The 24,076-nt window shown below is 38.1% G+C and overlaps 1 pseudogene; it reads left to right on the plus strand.

Annotated features, from left to right (window-relative positions):
• The first annotated feature begins 8,139 nt into the window (after positions 1 to 8,139).
• LOC138169201 (folate receptor alpha-like) lies at positions 8,140 to 8,816 on the plus strand (annotated as a pseudogene).
• Positions 8,817 to 24,076: the final 15,260 nt, after the last annotated feature.

Below are 24,076 nucleotides of genomic sequence, written 5' to 3' on the forward strand. Positions count from 1 at the left end.
GGAAAGGAAAGGAAAGGAAAGGAAAGGAAAGGAAAGGAAAGGAAAGGTGCCTATGAAATGCTAATTTGATATTTTAAAGAATTTTTGAAATTTTTTGTTTTTATATGACCTTCATTTTCATATATATCTCTCTCCCTTCCACAACCTAGAAAGTTGGTTTTCCAGAGCAAAAATTAAACTAAATCAATTGTAATTAAATTATTTATTTAATAATTAATTAAAAATTATGTATAGTTACAAAAATTAAATACATGCATAAGGCAATAAAAACACAGTTCAAACAATCCACATTAATTGAGTCTAATAATAAATGCCATATTCCATACTTATTGCTTCCTACCTCTGCAAAGAAGAGAGTGAGGTGTATTTTGTCCATCCTCTTCAGGGTTAGGCTTGTTGATTACAATTATACAGCATTCAGTCTCACTTTATTTTATTTTGTATTCTTCATTTATGTATTGTAGTCATTGTGCATGGTATGTTTTCCTGGTTCTACTTTCCATTGCATCAGTTCACATCTTCCCATGTTTCTAAGACGGTTTCACATTCATAATTTTATATCATAGTAAGTAGTCCATCAGTTGTTACAATTTTGTTCAACAATTCCTCAGAAAATGGGCATCAACTATTCAGGGTTTAGCTACCACAAAAAGCATGACTATATTGGTGTATATCACTTATTTGCCTAACAATTTCCCCTCTAATCATGGCCATGAAATTTATCCTTTCTGGTTCCTTTTTAACTTTTTTTTTTTAATGATATAACCTACATATCATGAAATTTAGAGGAAAGTCCTCCCTTTTTCATTGAGTGGACAACCCTATGAGGGATTAAGAGGGAAACATGGACAAGAGCTACATAAAACATGAGCACAAGACTGGGCCATGATCTGAATCTATGAGACTGCAGATCTATGCAAGTATCAAACTACTTTCATTTAAATAGTAAGCTCATTCATCACAGAGACAGCTAGGTGGAGCTGGGCCTGGAATAGGAAGATCTGAGTTAAAATCTGGTCTTACTAGATGTATGATTTTGGACAAGGGACTTCACCTCTATTTACCTTCGTTCCCTCAACTGTAAAATGGGTATAATAATTGATGTTGATGTGAGGATTAAATGAGGTAATATCTGTAAAGAATTTAGCGAAATGATCAGCATGCAGTAGGCATTATATAATTGTGATGATGATGATATAGTAGAAAGAGAAATAAATTTGGAGCCAGAAATATCTGTGTACAAATACTACCACCACCTCTGACACTTACTAACTGTGTTACCCTTGGCAGGACATATAACTTCTCTGGGTTCCAGTTTCAGTCTGGACCAATGGAACTTTAAGTTCCTTTCTAACCCTAAATCTATTGATTCTGTGATACCATATGTGGAGGCCAATGTCAGATTAGCTATGAATTAATTTACCAACAGATCCTTTTCCAACTGAATGAATAAACTATGACTATAGTCTCCAAGCTTCAGTTTGGTCATCCTAGATATTGAGAAAATATCAAGAACAAAGTCCCAGTGCCGTGCCTTTGTGTTTCCTTTACCTATAGACATTCATGGTACATACCTGATTTTAATTACATACATGCACACACATACACACACTTTTACCCCTTTCTCACCTTTCTGAAGGGAATTTAGCTTTTTTTTTCCCCCAATCATCTATTAATATCAAGCTTGGTTGATCTGGAAATCTGTACATTTGTTGTCTGGATAGCTCAAACAATGGAAGTTCATTCATCAAATGAATGAGTCTATAATAGTCTCTATCTCTCTCTCTCTCTCTCTCTCTCTCTCTTTCTCTCTCTCTCTCTCTCTCTCTCTCTCTCTCTCTCTCTCCCTCTCTCTCTTTCTCTGTTTCTGTCTCTTTCCTACCACTTAGAAGTTTTAGATTTTCATTTAAAAATCCAACTTTGATGGGAGACCTCCATTAGCCTATGTATGTACTAACTGAACAAAGATAATTCTTTGAACTTGTCTAAGAGTCATGGGTTTATGTAATGGGAATGTAAAGGTAATGTAAATTTAAGATCTTTAAGATCTTCCCTGCCCCTAGACCATTTGATAGGCTTAAGTACACCTTGAGCCTGTGGTGGGAGGCTTGTTTTTCAGGAGATACTTTGTGATTGGGCAGTGGGTCAAGAGGGTTGTTACATTCTCTGAGCCAGGAGAAGGCTATATAAGCCCTAATGGGAGGCTTTGTTTGGGGGCTTACTTTGAGAAGTGTTCTGTGATTTGACCAGATGAGACTCTGGGCAGCAGTTGAGAGCCCCTTGGATTTGAAAAACCCAGATGTTGATGCTTCCCTCTTTGGTAACTGACTAGGTATAGATGTAATGGTTGGACAGTTGGAGGTCTGTCTGCTTAAAATGTTTCTGTTTGCATGTTACCTCTGTATAATCTGAAGTTCGGGGTGCTGACTTTTTCCCCTGAACTGGGTAAATGATATGTTTGATTAATTAAAGCAAGATTGTTAACCCATTTTGAGTTGCTTTCCTTTAGAAAAGCAGATCTAAGAACATGTGTTGGCAGCCACCCTGGGGATGCTGGGGTGCTTTCTGTTACAGTTTATCAGTTGGCAGCTCAGGGGTAGCAATGGTACTAGAGTTTATGGCAGTCATTTCTTCAGCATCCCTCCCCAGAATGAGCAGATAAATTTTTTCAGGATACTTGGAGATGTAATAACTGCAGGAATTGCCATAGAAACTGGGACATGTTCATTAGTAAATCAAAGGTTGGGAAACAAATACTCTAAAATGTGTAATTATGGATGGAAATGGCACAAATATCATCTCTTTACAAAATGTCATATGTGTCTGATCCCTGGTTAACTGTGACTATGAGATAAAAAGTGTTTAACACTGGGACCAGTAAATTACTTTCAATTGTCAGAAAAGAACTGATTGGTTTGGTTCAAGGGTCTTTCCATTTGCAAATGTAAACATGAATAATGGGTTCAATCTCATTGTAGGCCTCAGGGAAACTGGAATATTGCTGGCTTAGAGCCTAGAATGAGTCCACACTGGTGTTACTGGCTCATTCTACAAAGGAAAGGAATGCATTCAAGTGAACTCTGCTCCACAGAAAATGGACTTGTGCTATGGGGACCAGAAAAAAGCACATCCCAGGTATTAGTTGAGCTCATACATCTGATTCTATGGATCACTCAGAGCCTGAGGGTCCGAATAAATAATATAGTTAATAAAAATATATTCAAATACTACCAGCTCCAGGTAAAATCAGTGCCCATTGTGGTTAAAAAGCAATTTAGGAAGATAAAAGTTTCTGTCTAACAGTCAAAACAAGTATTTATTAAGTGTCTACTGTGTGAAGCACTAGACATGCAAAGCAAACAAAAAAAATTAACTAACTCTCCTTGCCCTCAAGGAGCTCAAAGTATAGTTCATGAAAACAGCAGGAAAAAGAAGAGTTAATCTCAGAGACAGGGCACTAGCACTAGAGGGAATCAGGAAAGGAAAGTTAAAAGCAGTTGACTGGGAGGTTCCCTGGGATCTCAGGAGTTCTCTGCCAATATTCTAAAAACACTTTTCTATACTTCTTGCTGTATGAGGCCATATCTGGGTTCCTGATCAATCCACCTATGGACAAGATTAACCCAAGGTGTCCCGCAGCTCCTTTGATCACAATATGTGCCCAGTTTGTGCTGTGAGAGTATGGAAGGGAGAAGGTTAACTCTCCAATTCCACCAGTATCTTGGCCCAAAGATTCTATGTGGTCAATAGGTTGGGATATAGGATTTCTTGTTATGGATTCATCATGTACAAAGATTGAGAAACACAACCCATTTGGTAAGATTTGAATCAATTCTGTCCATAATTTCACATATTAGTGTCTTTGTTTTCTACCCCTTGTTTTGTTTTGTTTTGTTTTCAGATGAGATCATTGCTCTCTATGGTTATGGTTTGCTTTATTCCTCCCATGATCAGAGAGGCCACCGAAAATTTTTCATATTTTTCTGGTCAAATTTTATACTAGTTCTATATTGTCTTCAATGTACAACAAAAGACTTTTTCTTTGAAGATGTATAGCTCAACCAAAAACCTCAGATGTGTATTTGACCATAGGAAGAATATATTTGCTGAGCTGAAACATGCATATGGGAACTTATATTTTCTGAATTATAGTATTGTGTGAAATCATATTAAATAGTAGTAATAATGGTAGTAATAAGAGAAAGACAGTATGTAGTTATGGATGGTGAATTGGTCTGAGAGTCAGGAAGATGTGGGTTTGAATTCTATCTCTGACACATGCTGGTATGTGACCTAGAACACGTCAGAGTCTTTTCAGTGCCTGTAGACTACTTTATGTCAGCTAATATGTATTGGCAAAGGGATTCTTCTTATCAGGAGTTCCTTAGAATAATTAAATCATAGTTATGGTCCTGTGTCAAAAAATGCCCATTTTCCCTTTCAAATGAATCATGGTTTTCTGTGCCAATGTGGAAGGAAACTACTTCCTTTGAGAACTTTGAGCAAAGTCTAGATGACTATTTTTTGTTTATGTTATAATAGGAATTTCTTTTATATATGGGCTGGATTAAATGGTCAATGTGATGCCTTCCAATTCCTAAATTCTGTGATGCTGTGCTATGGTTTTTTAATTGAGTCCCTACCCAGAAACTTGGGCAACATGCCTGACTATTCATCTTGGTAGTTGAACTTTCCCAAGCATTTTTACCACAAGGTCTCAAAAGGAAATATTTAAATAACAAAATTGGTAATAGTATATTTTGTCCACAACAAGATCAGCCCAATGTCTCCTAATTCACTTACAATTCCAGTCAAGAAAGTCATTGTTCTCAAAGAGCTCATGTTCAAACTGGGGAGACAATATGGGCAGATAAATACACTCACACAGTGATTTGCTTCTACATGACCTCTTGTGGCATGAGCCCTTCAAAGCCTCCTTATCTTTTTGATGCAATCAGAGCATATTTCGTACCTAGCACTCTACAGTGTTACCTGGACAATCTAAGAATTACTAGCCAAGAACCAGTGAATTTTCTTCTTCCATGCTCTAACCAGTAGTTAAATAATTTCAAGAGTATGCAATTCTTGTTTATTGTTAACCAGCTGTTAAAGAAAGAATCCTGAACTCATAAGGTAAACGATGTGTTTTTACAATGTTGTTCTTCAAAATTGTTTTCTAGTGGAGGGTTGATCAGGAGATCCTTATCAATAGAGATCTCCCCCTCTCCCCCCCAAGACATTTGATGAAAACATGAAGCCTTACTAGCTCATATATTGAATACCAGATCAGTGACAGGTATGAAATTGGTAGTGGTTCATTCCTACCTCTTAAAGGAAGGTTAAACAAGCATTTATACTTTTTTACTCCTTTAGGAGGAGTGACAAAGTTCCTCTCTCATTTTGATGCAATTATAGGTGAACTAGACATTGGCTTGTTTTAGGTTCATACATAGCCCTGCTGGTCTTTAAAAATCTAATCAACTCTGTGGACACAATTGCTCTCTCTAGGGCATCAATGCTTGCAATAAAAAATAAAGCCAGCTACAAAGGAAAAACTGAACTCACAAGGGATAATTGTTCTTCATAGTTTCTATTGCACCCTTTCCAGAGTACAGCAGAGAATTTCTCTCCCCTCCACCCCATTAGTAATCCTGTCTTGAAGCAGAGCAACTAACCTGGTAATTGATTTTGAGCTCCTCAGAGAGCAAGTTCAGGGAGTCTAATCAGGCAGCTAAGTTGAGATGTTGAGAAGAGCAGGGCCACAGAACCCAGCGAAGCCCATGCTCAGCATATAGGTTGCAAAGAGGGAAAGCAGCATGAGGATATCAGGAGAAAAAAGGGATGTAAATCTCTGCAGTGCTGGAGTGTTTGAGATGCCTTGAGTCCGAGTTGAAGAGTGAGTGAATTCCAGGCATGGGAGAGGCCAAACAAAGACTCAGAGATAAGAGATTGAGTGTTTGTTGTACATAAGGAACAAAAAGACCTGTTCAACTAGGTCACTGAATGCAAAAGTCAAGATTAATATTCAGTGAGGTTAGAAAGGCAAATTGGAATTAGGTTAGGCTTTGAAAGCTAAATAAATCAGTTTATATTTTCTCCTAGAACCAAAAGGGAAGCACTGGGTTTTATTAAGTAAGGGAACTACTTGGTCAGCACTACATTTAAAGAAAATAGTTTTGGCCGCAATGTTCCAAAAGGACTTCTTTGGGGAAATAGTTGAAGGAGCCAACTAATGGAGAGAGATATAATAAACTGGACTAGACAGTGCTTGAACCAAGGTAATAGTGGTATGAATAGAAAATATCAGATGTGAGTGATGTTGTTAGAAGCAGAAAAAAAAATTGCAATTGACTGGAATTTGTACATAATATATTACCTATGATGCCTTTAACAGAAACAAGAAATTTGGAAGATGGTTGCGTTTTGGGAAGAAAGATAATGAATTTGTTTTGGACATGTTGAGCTTTATGTATCCATGGGATATGCTGTTTGAAATGTCCAACTGATAGTTGGAAATGCATGACAATATAGCATATCAAAGTGTTTAAGATTAGATATATAGGGGCGGCCAGGTAGCACAGCAAGTAAGAGCACCAGCTCCAGTGTTGAGAAGACCTGGAGATCGAATCCTGGGCTCAGACACTTAGCACCCACCCAGAAACACCTGGCTGTGTAACCTTGAGCAAGTTACTTAACCCCAATTGCTTAGGGGCGGCCAGGTGGCTCAGCGAGTAAGAGCACCAGCTTCACTGTCGGGATGACCTGGGGATCCAATCCGGGCTCAGACACTCAGCACCACACCCAGAAATAACTGGCCGTGTAACCTTGAGCAAGTTGCTTAACCCCGATTGCTTAAAAAAAAAATTTAAAAAAAGATTAGATATATAGAACCAGGACTCATTTGCATAGAGATGATAATGAAAAGTGTGGGAAGTGTTAAGGCTATTGAAATAGTACCCCTCACCATCTTGGTTGCCTTCCCAGATTATCAATGTCCTTCTTAAACTGAGGTGCCCAGAACCAAACACAATACTCAAGCAAAATATATTGGCAGTATGACCTTCTTATTCCTGTAGCCAAGACTGTCTTACTGCAGATGACTGTCTGTCCAAGGTTGCATACCTAGTAAGTCTAGCTAGTGTCTGAGGGGAATGTCAAAGTTATATTTCTATGATATATGATGCCCAGCCGCCTGCTGTTTTCATAAAGCCACATTGCACATTTTGTGTTGTTAAGGGGAGCATTTAGGGCTTTGAAGTAACTGAAATCTCCTTTCATTCAAATTTCTACTCCTCTTCCTTCTCACCTAAACTAAGCACTCTACAAAGTAGGTAGAAATGTATGATCCTCACTACAGAAACAAATTCTAGTGGGATGTAGAAATGCTTATAGAGGATGTAGGCAACTAAACACTGAGTAATCTCCTCCTGCCCTAATCTGGATCTCTTCTAATTTTGCTAGTCATGCCAACCAGATATGTCTATGATTCACTTAGAGTTGGTGCCTTGTCATTATGAAATCTATGCATTTTAAAAGTTCAAGGGGTGGCTGGGGGGATTTTTGAAAGCTTTCACTCATTTCTATATCATATAATTTTCAACTGTAAAAAAAAAAAGAGTCATGTTTTCATTGTGCTCCAAGGGGGAAAAACACAAAACATTGTATAGATTACAGGGACCCTTCTGGGTTATCTCCTGCCCTTTACATTTTGCCCCCACAGGTTAGGTCTCTAGGGGTGTGTCTACTCCAGATTCAAAGTACTCTGTGAGTCCACACTCTTAAACCAAAGCTCATGGGTCCCCACAAGTGTATTTTCATTTGCTTGCCAACCAAAGATCATAAGTCCTTTAAGTAGCATTATAAAAACAGTTGCTATAGAGCATGAATAATTTCATTCTTAGGATAAACTATACCACAACTACACACAATATCAGTGAAAAAAGTGGACACCTTTGTAGAGTATACTAATTGAAATAGAGAGGTGTATGCATAAATAATATGTGTGTCTTAGGACCTCTGGGAACCTAGAGGAGACAGGGGAAGGGCACTAGTGTCCAGAGGAGCAGAAAGCTTTGGTCAAAAGCCCCAGAAATCATGCCTCAACCAGGATGGGGTTTGCTGTTCCTGAGCCTCGTGGCCATGGCCCATGGGGTTCAGAAGGGTAATGATCTGCTCAATGTCTGCATGGATGCTAAACATCACAAGGCAGAGCGTGGTCCAGAAGATGACCTTCATCAGCAGTATAGCCCATGGAAGAAAAATGCCTGCTGCACTGTAAACACAAGCCATGATGCCCACGAAGACACTTCTTACCTGTCCCACTTCAACTATAAACACTGTGGAAATATGACCCAAGCCTGCAAATGCCACTTTATCCAGGACACTTGTCTTTATGAGTGCTCTCCAAACCTAGGACCCTGGATCCAGCCGGTCCTCAAGCTGGTGGAGGGAATGGATCCTGAGTGTTCCCCTGTGCAGGAAGGACTGTAACCAGTGGTGGGAGGACTGGGGATCCTCATATATCTGTAAAGAGAACTGGCACAAAGGCTGGAACTTCATCTTCAGGGATTAACAAGTGCCCAGTTGAGGCTGCCTGCCACCCTTTTACATTTTACTTCCCCACACCAGCCTCCCTATGTGAGAACGTTTGGAGTCACTCTTACAAAGCAAGCTCTTTTGGCTAGGGCAGTGGCAAATACATCTATGTGTGGTTCAACCCATCCCAGGGAAACCCCAATGAACTGTGGCTAAATATTATGCTTTTGGTTCTACCCCAGGCATCTTCATTTGGGGGGTCAGTTTCCCCTTGTCTTTGACACTGCTGTTGCTTCTCTGGGCTTAACCCTCATCAGGCATGAAATCTAACCAATCTACATGCAAAAACCACAGCCAACATTTACTCCTAGTTTGAGACCCCTGGACCACAGAGTCCTGCCTGACACAGTCTGACTCTCTTGAAACCCTGGCTTCCCAAGTTGAATTCTTCCCCCTCAAACTTGAGCTGTCTCCTTGGAAACCTACAGCCCCACATGCTTTGAATTTCATACTCCCCACCCCACTACTGAGGGAACCAAGGAGAGAGTGCCTTCCTTTCTCCCCACTTTTAAGTAGCTCCAACCTCTTCCTCTGCATAGCAAAGTCCACTCACCCCCTTCTCTTCTTTAGGGGAAATTAGATATGATTTCTTCCCTCTCTAAAGTAAAACCATCTTTACTCCTTTCCAGTAAGGATCATTTCATTGATTATATTTTTATCCTTAATATCTGTTCCATATATAAGTAGGTGCTTAATAAATGTTGATTGATCCAAAAAAAAGAATATGTGTGGCTAAGGCTACTTGGAAGTCTGACACTGTAGGGCTTCAACATCCCAATTCCTCCTTTGACATCCACATCCTCAAGTGACTCACTCTAGGCATTACATCTCAGATGATTTTACTGGACTCATTTCTCTCCAGATCAACACATAATATCCAGGTATAACTCTTTCTTGACACACAAAGCTCTTTGTTACTTGAGTCATCACTACTTGGTCAATTTCCTCCAGATGTGATGTCTCCTACTGGGTGAGCAACTCCCTTGAAAGACACCATAACCAATGAATAGGAAAGGAGAGAAAAATCTCCTCACTATCCTTATCACCACTACCACCATCTCCCCGTCCTTTGAAGTTGAGGAATAATTCCTTCTGAAGAGCTGAGTTCTTCTTCCATAACTGGTTCCCTTCTCAACTTCCAGATATTATCTTCCTTAGAGCTATCTCCCATCTGAACTCAATTTCCTACAGATCAAATCCTGATTTTTAGAGGACCATCAAGAATATAGCCTATCATTTATTCTAAATATGGTTAATTACCTATAATTTTATAAACACTGCCTGAAAATCTTATTTACACCTTATAAAGAGCTAACAAAGTGTAATCACTTTTTTCTATTTCATTTCAGTGTATAACATCTTGTAATCCTAGCTCCCTGCTTTATATCCGCTAATGTTATCAGCTAGACTGAGGAGAAAATTGATCATGGATGGCCTGACCAAAGTCTCCTCCTCCTTCTACATTCCCCAGTTATAAAGAAATACATTTTGTTCTGGACAATGCTGTCTGTTCCCCAAACCCAAAAATGAACCATTGTGTCACTATTCTGACTAAAAGGAATTCAGAGGAAAAAGCACTTGTTTATTTCCCCTTCACATGAATTCTTAAAGTTTTGGTAGGAAGGAGGAAACTGATTTTATGTGACAGTTTAGCAAAGAATAAGAGAAAATCCATTCACCAGTTGCATATACATGAAAGTATAAATATGATGTTGAAATGTATTTTTGAGAGGTATTATACTAAACAGATTATACTAGAGAAATGGAAGAGAGAGTCAGATTCAGTATTAAGGAAGCTTTCTTTGAGTATGAGCTGTACTGAGGTGTGAAATCATTTTTCCAGTACTGGCATATCCATCATCCTTTGCATTATTTAATTATGGTTGAATAAAGAACAGGGGCATATATCGCAAGAAAGAGTCTCAAGGGCTTACAATAGGTGACATAATAGTGAATGTCATTTTCCTCTCTTATTTGACCTCTCAAAAGAAAAAAAAATGAATCAAATTTGGACTTAGAAGTATGTCAAGATTGATATAAGCATCAGAGATGATTTCACCTTTTCCACCTCAAACAGTTTCCAGAAGGATGCACAGCAGAGATGGACCTGGGTATTGCCTTAGTCAACAACTCAAAAGTCATTTTTACAGCTACCCAGTGAGGAATAGGATGAACCATTTGCAAGTGTAACATCCATTTTCCACTGCAGGTAACAACCTGTTTTTTTTCTTGATAAGACACATGTATCAAGTAATCTTCTCCATCTATAATTTTCATGACTCCCAAGAACAGATTGCCAGGTTTCTGACATTCTGCCCTTGATCTATCCAGGAAAAATAAATTGACATCAGTGGAAGTTTTTTGAATTTCATTTTTATCTGGGGCAATAAGTCAGTTTGTGGAAGGCGGTCCAGGATATTAAAGAAAAGGGGTTCTATAAGTCTTGCCGGAAGTTTTGGCAAGGATTTTTTGTTTTGCTTGTTGAGACTCTGTTCCATTATTCAAGTCTCTGCAGCAATAAATCAAGCAGCAGTAGTGCAGAATGGAATGATTTACATGGAAGGCAATCGTGTCTTATCAGCAGCACTAGGTCACTGCACATGCAGTGTAGTGGGAAATGGATATAACAATGTGAACAGAGGACTCACCTCCTGACAGTGATAGAAGGATAGGTTTCTGTGGCTGCTGGCAGTAGTGAATGGATGTGTTTTAAAGTCGGAACACCATCAGTCTTTTCAGGATGGAATGGCTAATGTCAACATAGCTACTCATGAAAAACTGGCCTTGGATCTGTGGAAGACTTGTATTCTATCAGTCCCTAGACTCCCCAAAAGGAAATTATACCCAGGGGCATGCAAAGAACTCCTCAAACTCCTTGGGCCGGTGCAATACACTTTAAAATTTGGTGCTATACTAACTTCCTACCTTGTATTCAGGAGCAGGCAGGTACATTTTTAACAAATGACTCTCCAGGGAAAAATAATGTGCACATGACACAACTTTCAAGTTTAATCTGCCCTATTAATATTTTCTCCATTACCTTCTTAAGTCTAAACAAGCAACAAAACAATAAACCAAGTCCGGATTTGTAGCATTTCCCAATGAGTGCTTATGCTGAAAATAAAACAATTGACCCTTGCAAACTGATCTGAGCTGGTTCTGGAACCCTATTGCCAACTCACTTTTATCTTTTCCACATATTTTTTGCTGTAGCAAAACTCTCATCATTCTCCTGCAAAGACACTACACTCACCTCATGCATTTCCTTTCTTTAAAAAAGTATTTTATTTTTAATTTTGGAATAAAACAAGCATTTTTATAATAGAGTATAATTAAAAAGATGATTACACATGAAACTGCTAATAACTATGTACAACTTGCTATTTCTTTAAAATATATAATAAAGTTATGTAAATTTCTTTTTTCTCTTTTTCCCCTTCCCCTGGCCTAGAGATGACTACCATTAGACATATAGAAATATATGTGTATACATATATGTGCATACATACACACATACATGCCTGTATATATGTACATGTACACTGTAATGGGAATGCAAATTTGGAAGATCTTCCCTGCCCCTAGGCTAAAGTGCACCTGGAGCCTGGGGTGGGAGGCTTGTTTTTCAGTAGATACTTTTTGATTGGCCAGTGGGTCCAAAAGGTTGTTACATTCTCTGAGCCAGGAGAAGGCTATATAAGCCCTGATGTGTAGCTTTGTTTTGGGGGCTCACTTCGAGAAGTGTTCTGTGATTTGATCTGTATTCTGGGAAACCGTTGTCCAGGGCCCCCCAGCTTTGAAAAACCCAGATGTGGAAACCCAGATGTTGACTGGGTATGGATGTAATGGTTGGACAGTTTGGAAATCTGTCTACTTGGTCTGTTTCTGTCTTGATAATTCTGTCTGTGTATTCTGAAGTTCGGGGTGCTGACCTTTTCCCCCTGAACTAGATAAACGATATATGTTTAAAGTAAGCTTGTTAACCCATTTTGAGTTGCTTTCCTTTAACAAAGCAGATCCAAGAACATGTATGGGCAGCCACCCTGAGCACGTTTGAGGTGCTTGCTGCTACAATACACACATACATGCCTGTATATATGTACATGTACACATATAAACTTACAAATAAGTATGTATATATGTGTGTGTTATATATTATATAGCATATATACACATAAGTGTAAATTATTCTATAGATACTTTTATTTATTAGTTCTTTCTCTGGATGCAGATAGTGTCTTCATATGCACTTTATTTTAATTTCATTATTTATAATAGTAAAATGATTAGTCACTAAAAGTCATTCTTCAAACAATGTTGCTGTTACTGTATACAGTGTTCTCTTGGTTCTGCTCACTTTACTCTTCTCCATTTCATGTAGAGGGAGAAGATAAGGTAACAGTGATACGGCAAAAAGAGAAGCTGAGAAAGAAAATACTGAGTAAAAGTAAGGGAGGGAAATTCAGAAATAGTAATTATAACTTTGAATGTGAATGGGACTTTAATAACCACTCTCTTTGTGGTGGTAAAGAACTGGAAATTGAAGGGAAGCCCATAAGTTGGGAAATGGAGGAACAATGTGTGGTCCATGGTTTTGATGGAATATGACTGTGCTATAAGAAATGATGAGCTCGATGATTTTGAAAGGCATAGAAAGGACTTTTCCATTTCCATGCTTTTGTTCACAGTATTTCCTTGGCCTGGAATGTTCTCCCAAATTCTCCTTATTCTGTTGAATATCTACTCATCATTTAAAGCTCTGATTTCAATGCCAACATCTCCATGAAGCCTTCTCTGATTCTAACTGCTGACAATAGATTAGACAATAGATCTCACACATCTCTTTTGCTTTGTACCACTTTAATGCATTTCTGTATTAAGTATTATTGGCGTATGTATATTTCATATTCCACAATTACAGACTGATATGCATAAGGTTAAGGACTGGCTTATATTGAAACTTTTCATCCTTCTAAATCCTACAATGCTCTGTAAAACTAATTTATTGGTTTTTTTTTCCACTGAATTGAATTGGATCATTCTGCATGTACTGTCAGATTTTATTGATGTGTGGATTAGTCTTGCTGATCTTTTTTCTCCTTTTTTTCTGTCTTTATTATAAGGGATACTTCTCTGGGTGAGAGAGGGGGAGATAGAGAATAAGAAATTAATGTTATAGAAAACAAAAAAAAACCCAATAAAATAATTTAAAAATGAAAAAATAAATACCTATTATGTATATAGTAGAACTTAGGTAGTGGAGAAAAAGACAAAAACTGCACTAATAGCCCTCATTGTTTAGAAGAGCAATATGAGAAAACAAAGCCATTACAATACAAAGAAATAAATCTTGAATACATAAAAAGAAGTGCAAAGTTATATATAAAATTCCCAAGGGGAAGAATTATTTTAGAATGGAGCAGAGGAGATGAAAACTGAGTAAGGATTTAAAAGACAGGCAAAGTTTCCTCTTTGTGGGTGGAGGAAGTTTAGGATACTTGGTTTTTATGCCATAACAAAACAGAGCCTCCTTCCAAAAGCATTGAACGCTCCTTTGTAACAAAGGAAATATGTTACACAAATCCATTAACACTGACTACACTGGTACCTGCAACATTCTATGCCCATAGCATGCTACTTTGCTAGGATTCAAATTAATCATTGTAATTATTCTACATTTGGCCATTTTTTCATATTGTTTTCATTTACATTTTTATAGTCACTGTATATGTTTCTACTCCACTCTATCACTAAATAGAAGTCTTCTCATAATTGCAATTTTCTTGTTATTTTTCTTATGACATAATGATATTCTATCACATTCATATAGCTAAATTTGGTTAGGAGTTCCCTACTTTTTTCAGATTTTGCTAACACAAAATGTGCTACTATGAATATTTTGGTATATATAAGATCTTTCTCTGTATATTTGACCTCTTTGAGATATAAATTGAATAATGGGATTGTCATCATTGTTGTTGTTCAGTCATTTCAGTCATATCGGATTCTTCTTGATCTCATTTAGGATCTTCTTGGCTAAGACACTGAAATGATCTGCCATTTCTTTCTCTAGTTGATTTTACAGGTAAGAAAGCTGAGGCAAACAGGGTTAAGTTTACTTACTCAGGGTCACACAAGTACTAAGTGTCTGAGGACAAATTTGAACTCAGGAAGATGAGTCCTCTTGACTCTCGGGTTGGTCATCTCTCAACTTAGCCACCTAGCTGCCCCTAGGATATGAAGAGTTTATTTATTTTTTTAATCACATAATTCAGGATTATCAACTAGGAAAGTTGAGCCACGTCACAGCTCCACCAACATCATATTAGTATGTCTATCACTTCACAGATTTTTAAATATGATTTCAATCATCACCCATTTGCAAGATGTTTTAATTTATATTTTCTTTTTATTAGTGATTTGGGGACATTGTGTCATACAGTTACTGATCATCTTGTTATATTCTTTTGAAAATGCTGTTCCCTATCTTTTGACCTTTTATTTACTGGGGAATGGCTCTTACTCATTTGTATTTGTGCAATTTTCCATATATTTTAAATATCAACTTTTGTCAAAGACATTCGATACAAAGGCATTTTCCCACTCAATTTGTCTCCTTACTTTCCTGGCCATTGTAGTTATGATTATGTCTTTATAGCCTCCCTTCCATTTTTTTAAAATTTATGGTACCATTTGTATCTGGGTCAAATAGTGTTTTGGATTTTATGATGATATATTGTATAAAATGTTGTCTAATCTATTTTTTCTGCTAAACTGTTTTGAGTTTTACCAGAATTTCTAGTCAAATAGTGGATGCTTCTCCAGGGGTGCATTTTGGCAAGTATATAGAGTAGCATTACCATGGGTACAGAGGGGGAACACCATGAGATGAGAATGAATCATAGGAGAAATCCAATTCAACTAAATCACTGAGCATAGTACCTATAGAGAAGTACTCATATGAGATAAGACTGGAAAGATTAGAAGGCATTATATTATAGAGGCTTTAAAGGTCAGGTTAAGGAACTAGAACCTGGATCGATGTGACAGTAAGGAATTATTAAATGGTGTTTGATGGACAGCTAGGTGGCATAGTGGATAGACCATTGGGTTTATGATCAATAAAACTCATCTTCATGAATTCAAATCTGACCTAGATACTTACTAGCTGTATGACCTTGGCCAAGTCACTTAAACCTGTTTGTCTCAGTTTCCTCACTAGTCCAGTGTCTTTGCCAAGAAAACCCCAAATTGGGTAACAAATAGTCAGACAAAATGAAATGACTCAACAAAAACATACAACAAAATGATGTTTGACCAGAAAAAACATAGACTTCTGAATTGGAAGGAATTAATTTCCTCTGTTATCCAGTATGACTCATATTTAAGCAGGAATGTCCTCTAAATCACATTTAACATTTTATTTTCCATCAATCAATAAGCATTTATTAAACATTTACTATGAGTCAGGCATTGTGTTAAGTACTAGGGATACAGAGAAAGGCAAAAATAGTCCCTCTCCTTAAGAAGCTCACATTCTAAATGGTGAGATAACATAGAAAAATAATGAGGTACATACAAAATATATATGGAGTAGAAGAAGATAACCTGAAAGGGGAAGGTATTAAAAGGTGGAGGGGACGGACAGTAAGTTGGGAAAGTTCTCCTGAATATGATGAATTTGAGTGGAATAGTAATGGGAAGTCAGGGAAGTTGAGGCAGAGGGATGGGGTCATGAGAGACAGCTAGTAAAAAAATATAGAGGCAAGAGATAGAATGTTATGTTTGAGAAAGTACAAGGAAATCAAAGTAGCTGCATCATAGAGTGAATGGAGGGGAGTAATGTGTAAGAAGCTGGAAGAGGAAGGAGTCAAGACATGAAGGGATTTAGAAGTCAAACAGACAATTTTATATTTGATCCTGGAGGTAACAGGGAGCTGATTTTGAGGTTTTTTGAGTGGTGTGTGTGTGTGTGTGTGTGTGTGTGTGTGTGTGTGTGTGTGTGTGTGACATGGTCAGGGGCAGTTAGGTGCCATGGCAGATAGAGTGCTGGGCTTGGAGTCAAGAAGACTCAGCTTTGTGACTTCAAATTCAGTCTGAGAAACATACTAGCTGTGTGACCCTGAGCAAGTCATGTAATCCTGTTTGCCTCAGTTTCCTCATCTGTAAAATGAGCTGGAGAAGGATATGGCAAACCACTTCAGTATCTCTGCCAAGAAAACCCCAAATGAGGTCACAAAGAGTCAGAAATGACTGAAATGACTCAATAACCAGTGACGTAATCAGAAGTACATTTTAGAAAAATCATCCTGGCACCCAAGTGGACAAGAAATTGATTGGCCAGAGAATTGAGGCAAAGAAATAGGTTTGAAGGATACTGTATCAACCTACTGTAGTCTATTTGAGGGGTGACAAGAGCCTGAACTAGGGTGGTAATTATATTAATAGAGATAACAATATTATATATATATATATATATATATACAGACATAGAGAGAGGGAGATGCACATATATGTATTGTGTATACATACACATGTGTATAAACATATACACGTGGGTATATATACACATATGCATGTGGGTGTATATATACATAAATTATTTCTATGAAATATACATATACATACATGATAACATATATCATATTGTCTTACTGTGAAGGTGGACAGCTTTGTAATGGATTGATTATGTGAGGTGAGTAAGGTGGTGAGAATGACACTAAATAAGTTCATCCTTAGTGAAGGCAATTCTTTACAAAAATATACCAAAAAGGGATGGAGGGTTTGGGGAAAGGATAACGTATTGAGTTTTTTTGATATGTTGCGTTTAAGATGCCTATTCAATATCCAACGTGAGATTTCCAAGAAGAAGTCAGATATGTTATATATGTGTGTGTGTGTGTGTGTGTGTGTGTATACAGAGAGAGAGAGAGAGAGCTCAGCAGAAAAGTTCGTGCTACTAGAAATATAGAACTAGGAATCATCTGCATGAAATGATCATTGAATCCATAGAAGCTTTGAGATCCCCAAATGAGATTATGTACTAAAAACAGAAAGGAGCTAAGGAGTGACCCTAAGATTAGAGGGAATGGCTATAGATGAAGAACCAGCAATGGAGAATTCAAGGAGTGTTTGGACAGATAGGAAGAGAACCAGGAAAGAGTAGTGTCATGAAAATCTAGACAAAAGGGAATATAGAGTGGGAAAAGGTAATAAACTGTGTGAAATGCTGCAGAGGCTAAGGAAAATCAAAATTGAGGAAAAGGGAGTTAGGCTAATTAAATCATTGGTAACTTTAAAGAACATGTTTTCATTTGTATGATGAGGTCAGAAGCCAATTAGCAGAGGTCTTAGAAGAGCTAGTAAGATGGTAGGAAGTGAAGGCAATGATTATAGATGGCTCTCTCAATATTTTTCTCAATTCTTTGCACAATAGCTAGTGAGAATGGTTGGAACAAGTAAATCAATCAATAAACATTTGTTTAGTGCCTACTATTTACCAGCAACTTTTTGAGGACAGAGAAACACGGGCATCTTTACAGGCAACAGGGAAGAACACAGTAGCTAGAAAGAGACTGAAGAGAGAATGGAGATGATAGTGAGTGTAATGTGCTAGAAAATAAAGCAGGGCAAAATGAACATAGAAGAGTCTGCCTTGGCAAGAGAACCCTTTCTTCCTCTGAGACAGGAGTCAAGGAAAAGATAATAGAGGAAGATGTCTAAGTGATGTGAAATGAGAATGTGAGAATGAGAGGTCTTGGCAAATGGTCTCAATATTTTTCAGTGAATTCTAAATGAAGCAAGGTCTTCAGATAATAGGATTGAGCTTTGAGAGTAGTGAGAGCTTTGAGGAGAGATGAGAAAGTTTGGAAGACTTCTTTAAATAGAGGGATACCAAATTGATTAGAATGGAATCAAATTTATGCTATGTAACATAAATTGGAGGTGAATCCAGTTTGGTAAGTTAAGGATTTTGTCCAGTTTTCTTTGTCTAGCAGCATGTAAATAGAAAGAAAGGAGGCAAATAGCAAGAGTAATCCAGGTTTGATGCTTGGAAAGACATGACTAATGATAGGATAAGGGGTCAAGGAAAGAAAGGCTAGAGCAAATGGTAGATTTGAATTTATTCACCAAGAAGCTAAAGATCAGAAAGGGGGAAGAATGTAGCCAATGCAGGCATGGTGGCTCAGGAAAGAAATGAAGTAGAGGTCTCACTGAGGATGAAGAACAAGTTTAGAAGCCATAAAGCATAAAGAAAAATAGAAGGATAAAAATATGATCAGGTAAAGGAATTTTGGAGTTCATGAATATGAAAGTAGAATTCTTGTGGATTATGGCAAAAGAAAACCACTGTTTGCAGCTGAAGTAGAGCGGGGGAAGTTGACTAGACTGAGTAAATAGAAAGTTTGAATATTTGAGGACTTATCAATATGTATGTAGACATCCCTCAATGAAGGTGGGAGATAAGGTGAAAAGAATATAATTCTGGCATTGAACTCACTGAGGGAAGGAGAATGTCCTGAGGGGATAGTAAATAACAGCTATAAGAATTTTGATTGGAGATAAATTTGGATTGAATGAACCTAAAAGGAGTAGAGGTTAGTGAGTGATGGTTGTAGAGTGAAAGTCCCAAGGGGCAATGACGAGCAAGGAATGTTCCAACGCCCCCACCTCAATTTATGAGTCTATGGATTTTGAGTAAAAGCGCAACTAGTGTTAAAAAGAGTGAACAGAACTGCACTGTTATCAGAATAGAGCCATATCTCAGTGAAGGCTAGAAGATGGAAGGCAAAAGAAAGAGGTTTATTGAGCAATGAGTCCAGGCAGAGTATCAGTGATCATACTATTCTTATATGCATAAAGTGACTTAGAATGTTGTAACAAAAGTACTAACATTTTTCACTCTTTGGAATATATATTAGTTGATATTTTTGGCTAGAAAATAAATGCATGTGCAGAGCATGCCCCAGGACTCTTTTCTCACACCTCTTTTAAACACTACAGTGGTAGACTTTCCTGATCCTGCCACCTTAAGAAGACATTTTGTCAGACTGGAGGTGCCTCAAGCACCCTCCACAGGGGTCCACAGCCTCACAGGCATTACCTTGCTTGTGTGAGGCACCCTGAGTTGTTCAGGCATGCTATGAACCCTCTCGGGATGCCCTGAGCTCCACAGGGTTTTCTTACACCTGCTTGGTGACCCTCCATCTCCCATCTCACACCCACCCCCATTTGCTAGTCATACATAGCTGCCTGAGTCCTTGTGACAAACTTCCATCACGAGTGGAGCCTTATGGACAAGGATAACACACGTGAACTCATTGCTCAATGATTAACATATTTCAACCCATCACATCCCAGTGATTTTGTACCTGTGGCAACCCCAGTTGCTATTGTCCATTATTCGTTTAATTCTCCTTTATTTGCATCCCCTGAACCTACCCACCACACCACACCCAATCTACTACTCTAAGCCACCTAATTTTTCTGTTCTACTCTTTGTAATGCCTGCTCCATAGGTATTAAATTAGCTTTCATCTTTAACTTTTTTTTTCTTTCTCAATGCTCCCACCTTCTTCCATTCACTGAGACTTACCTTCCTGATGACAAATTTCCTGACTCCCCATTTCAGGACTGGTTTCTTTCTCACCCTCTCACTCTCCCAATTCGTTGTGTTTTTGTTTTGTTTTTTGTGGGTCAGTTGCAATACTCCTTGTTCATCATTGCTACTTCCAGCTATCCCTCTGCATACATCATTAGATAACCTCTCCTTTGAAGCTAAGGAAATCCACATTTGTCACTTAATCAACATTCTGATGCCTGGTGTCTACAAACGTCAAGGACAATCTCCTTCAACATATATAATTATATTCCCTCAAAAACCTTAGCATTCTAATTTATGAACTTATACATTTCACATGACCTACTCATCCACCCTACCTCAGTCACAGAAAAAGATGGTCATACCTTTAGTCGTGCCATCATCTACATCTATATTCATATTCATGAACTTTGAAATTATTCTATCTGATCCTACTTTATTCCACCTCTCTTTCTGTCTTCCAACTCCAAACCTGTTCTTCATCCTCAATATGACATTCAATCCTCCACCCCTCAGTATCCCCCCCACAAGGCATCATTTGTGACTGTGTTCTCTTCCCTTCCCCATCATAATCCAGAAACCAGTTTAACCAGTTTAACTCTGTACTGTCCTCTTCTCTTGAGTTTCTTATCCCTTTTATTCTATTAAAGATTTTACCTTACAAAACCCCAAGCCTTGTATTATTTCTACCACTGCCTTCATTCCTACCTATGTGCTACTAAATAAAGTTTGAGAAAATGAAGATGCTAGGCTAATTTGGTCCACTATAAATTTATGTTACATTACATAATCTCAACTAGACTCTCATTGTGACAAGGTAATACTTTTACATCTTCTTAAATATTCATCATTTTAATCATCACAACAGATTTTCCAAACTTTTTTGTCCTCTTCAAATGTCTCCCTCCCCCATCCTCTCAGCTGAAAATCTTGCCTCATATTTCACTGAAAAAAAATGGATACCATTGCTTTCCTCTCTTCTTATGTCATATCACCCAGGTGGCTTCTACCACTATCTTCTTTACCCAATTTCACAAGAAGACTTGGCCCTTCTCCTTGCGAAAGCCAGACCCTCTATATGCACAAGTAATCTCATTCTATCTTGTCACCTTCAGGAGATTGCCCAACTCTATTATTTCTATTCTCTCACTAATCTTAAATTTTCTTATACATATAGAGTCAAGGGGAACATGGGCTTAAACTTTAGGAGCCAGGAGTGCATATATGTAATGGGAATGTAAATTTAAGGTCTTCCCTGCCCCTAGGCCCTTAGGTAGGCTTAAGTGCACCTGGAGTCTGTAGCAGGAGGCTTGTTTTTCAGGAGATAACTTTGTGACTGGGCAGTGGGTCAAGCAGGTTGTTACATTCTCTGAGCCTGGAGAAGGTTATATAAACCTTGATGAAAGGCTTTGTTTTGGGGCTCACCTTGAGAAGTGTTGTGTGGTTTGACCAGATGAGACTCTGGGAAGCCACTGAGAGCCTCCTGGCTTTGAAAACCCAGATGTTGATGCTTCGCTCTGGTAACTGTGACTAGGTATGGATGTAATTGTCAGACAGTTGGAGGCCTGTCTGCTTGAAATGTTTCTCTGTCTTTTAACTTCTGCTTGTAACCCATCTGTATACTCTAAAGTTCGGGGTGCTGACTTTTTCCCTTGAACTAGGTAAATAATATGTTTGATTGGTTAAAGCAAGATTGTCAACCCATTTTGAGTTGCTTTCCTTTGGAAAAGCAGATCTAAGAACCTGTGTTGGCAGCCACCCTCGGGATGCTTGCTGTTACAAATGGCATCACCAAACACATAAGATCCCAAATATTGAGTATTGGACTTTGAGGCCAGATGTCCCAGCCCCATACCCAGCAACACCTGGTTCAGTGGGGTATGATTTACATTGTTTAAAGGACTTTTGGTTGGACAGAAAAGAAATGAGAAAAATTTCCACTGGGATATGCATAAGAATCCCTGAAAATCACTTTGGACAGATTTTACCCAAATCAGGATTAGTAGCTCAAGGAATACATGTATTGGCTGTAGTAATAGATTCTAATTATCAAGGAGAAATTGTTGTGACATTCCATTATTTAGGTGAAGGGCCCATACAGATTTGTAAAAATGATAGGATAGTTCAAATGACTATCATTCCTTGTAAAACAATATCACTTGTGAAAACTAACCCTCCTTCCAAAATAACTGTCACAGGAACTGAAGGATTTGGTTCTACTGACAGAATAAAATTGGGAACTAAAGTATGGGTAAAATGGAAGCTAGATGATGTTGCAAAGGCTGCAGAGATTATAGCACATGGGAGGGATAACACTGTAACTATTGTTTATTCCGCAGAAGATGGTTACAAAATTGTACCCTTAACTCATATATTATACCATGAGTGAGGCTACTATAGTCTGGTTATTTTCTATTTATTTCTTCTTGCCTTTTTGTCTGTTCACCTTGTTTGCTAGATTTGTTTCCACAGGCTTAGTACCCTCCACCTGTAGATGCCTGATAGCTTAAGCTGGATGTCATCCCCTTTCCACAACTGTGATGTGTCACCTCTGGACCTGGAATCAAGCACATTAAGAACTGACCTCTCAAATGGGACCCATTGGACAGGGACAGCTCTACATCCAATTTCAGCAGCAAATAGCCATGGAATAAGAGACCTACACCCAGTACCCAAGATTTTGGGGCCCCATTTGTTCAGGGGCTAATGAGGGGGAGTTTGTGCTCAAGCCCCACCATAAAATATTGTTTTCTGTGTTTATTGTGTACTATCCTTGCTATGTTGTTGTAAAATTCCATTGACACCAGTTATTCCTGATGTATATTTGCCAAGTGAGGGACATGAAAGATCTTGAGGCTGAATGTTATGGTTATGGGATTTAAAGATCTTCCATGCCCCTTGAATTTGCTGAAGTTGCAAGAAGGGGTGGAGCTAGAGGAAGCGGAAGCCACACTGGAGTGTGTGCCATGACTGGAAGCCTGGTGGCAGTAGCAGCAGCAGCATGGTAGTGGTGGTGGAGCAAACTTCTTCCTTTTTTGAGCCAGCCAGAATTTCTGTTAAGGACTCCTGCTGAGGACTACCAGGGAGGGGAACTATGGAGGGCCAGAGCTGCTGGGAGCATGCTTTGTGGATGCTGACCAGTTGCCTTGAGTGGGGAAAGGAGGATCTTTGCAGGAGGAAGTCTGTTCTGTTTTGAAGGCTTGAGAATGTGGATGTTTACTACATTAACTATGTGTGCCAACTTCATAATTACGGTGATGGCTTTGACTTTCTGGTTTGGGGACTCAATTTCCCCATATAGAGAGCCTGGTATATTTTGTGTTTAATAACCATATCAGCATATTTATAGTTACCATAGGCATTGTGAATACTGCATTGTTGAAACAATATGCCAAAAAGATAACCCACAGCTCCTTGAAATCCTTTTATTCATGGAAACAATTAATAATTTTAGCAAAGTATCAGGATATAAAATAAGGCCATATAAGTCATTAGAATTTTTGTATATCACCAACAAAACCCTGCAAGAAGAAATAGTAAGAGACAGTATAAGATGTCTGGGAATATACCTACCCAAACAAACCCAAGAACTATATGAACAAAGTTATGAAACACTTTTTATATGAATAAAGTCAAATTTAAATAGAGAAATATTGTTTATGGATAGTCAGAGCCAACATAATAAAAGTTAAAATTGTCCCTAATCGATTTATTCAATGCCATCCCAATTAAATTACCAAAAATTATTTTACTGAACTAAGGAAAAAATAACAAAATTCATTTTGGAGAAGAGAAAGGTCAAGAATTTCAAAGGAATTCATGAAAAAAGGCAAAGGAAAGAAATTTAGCAGTATTAGATCTTAAAGTATACTATAAGGC

The sequence above is a fragment of the Petaurus breviceps genome, unplaced genomic scaffold (genome assembly GCF_028583685.1).
Source record: "Petaurus breviceps papuanus isolate PSGF00001 unplaced genomic scaffold, PetGlider_PUasm1.0 126, whole genome shotgun sequence".
In the NCBI taxonomy this organism is placed as follows: domain Eukaryota; kingdom Metazoa; phylum Chordata; class Mammalia; order Diprotodontia; family Petauridae; genus Petaurus; species Petaurus breviceps.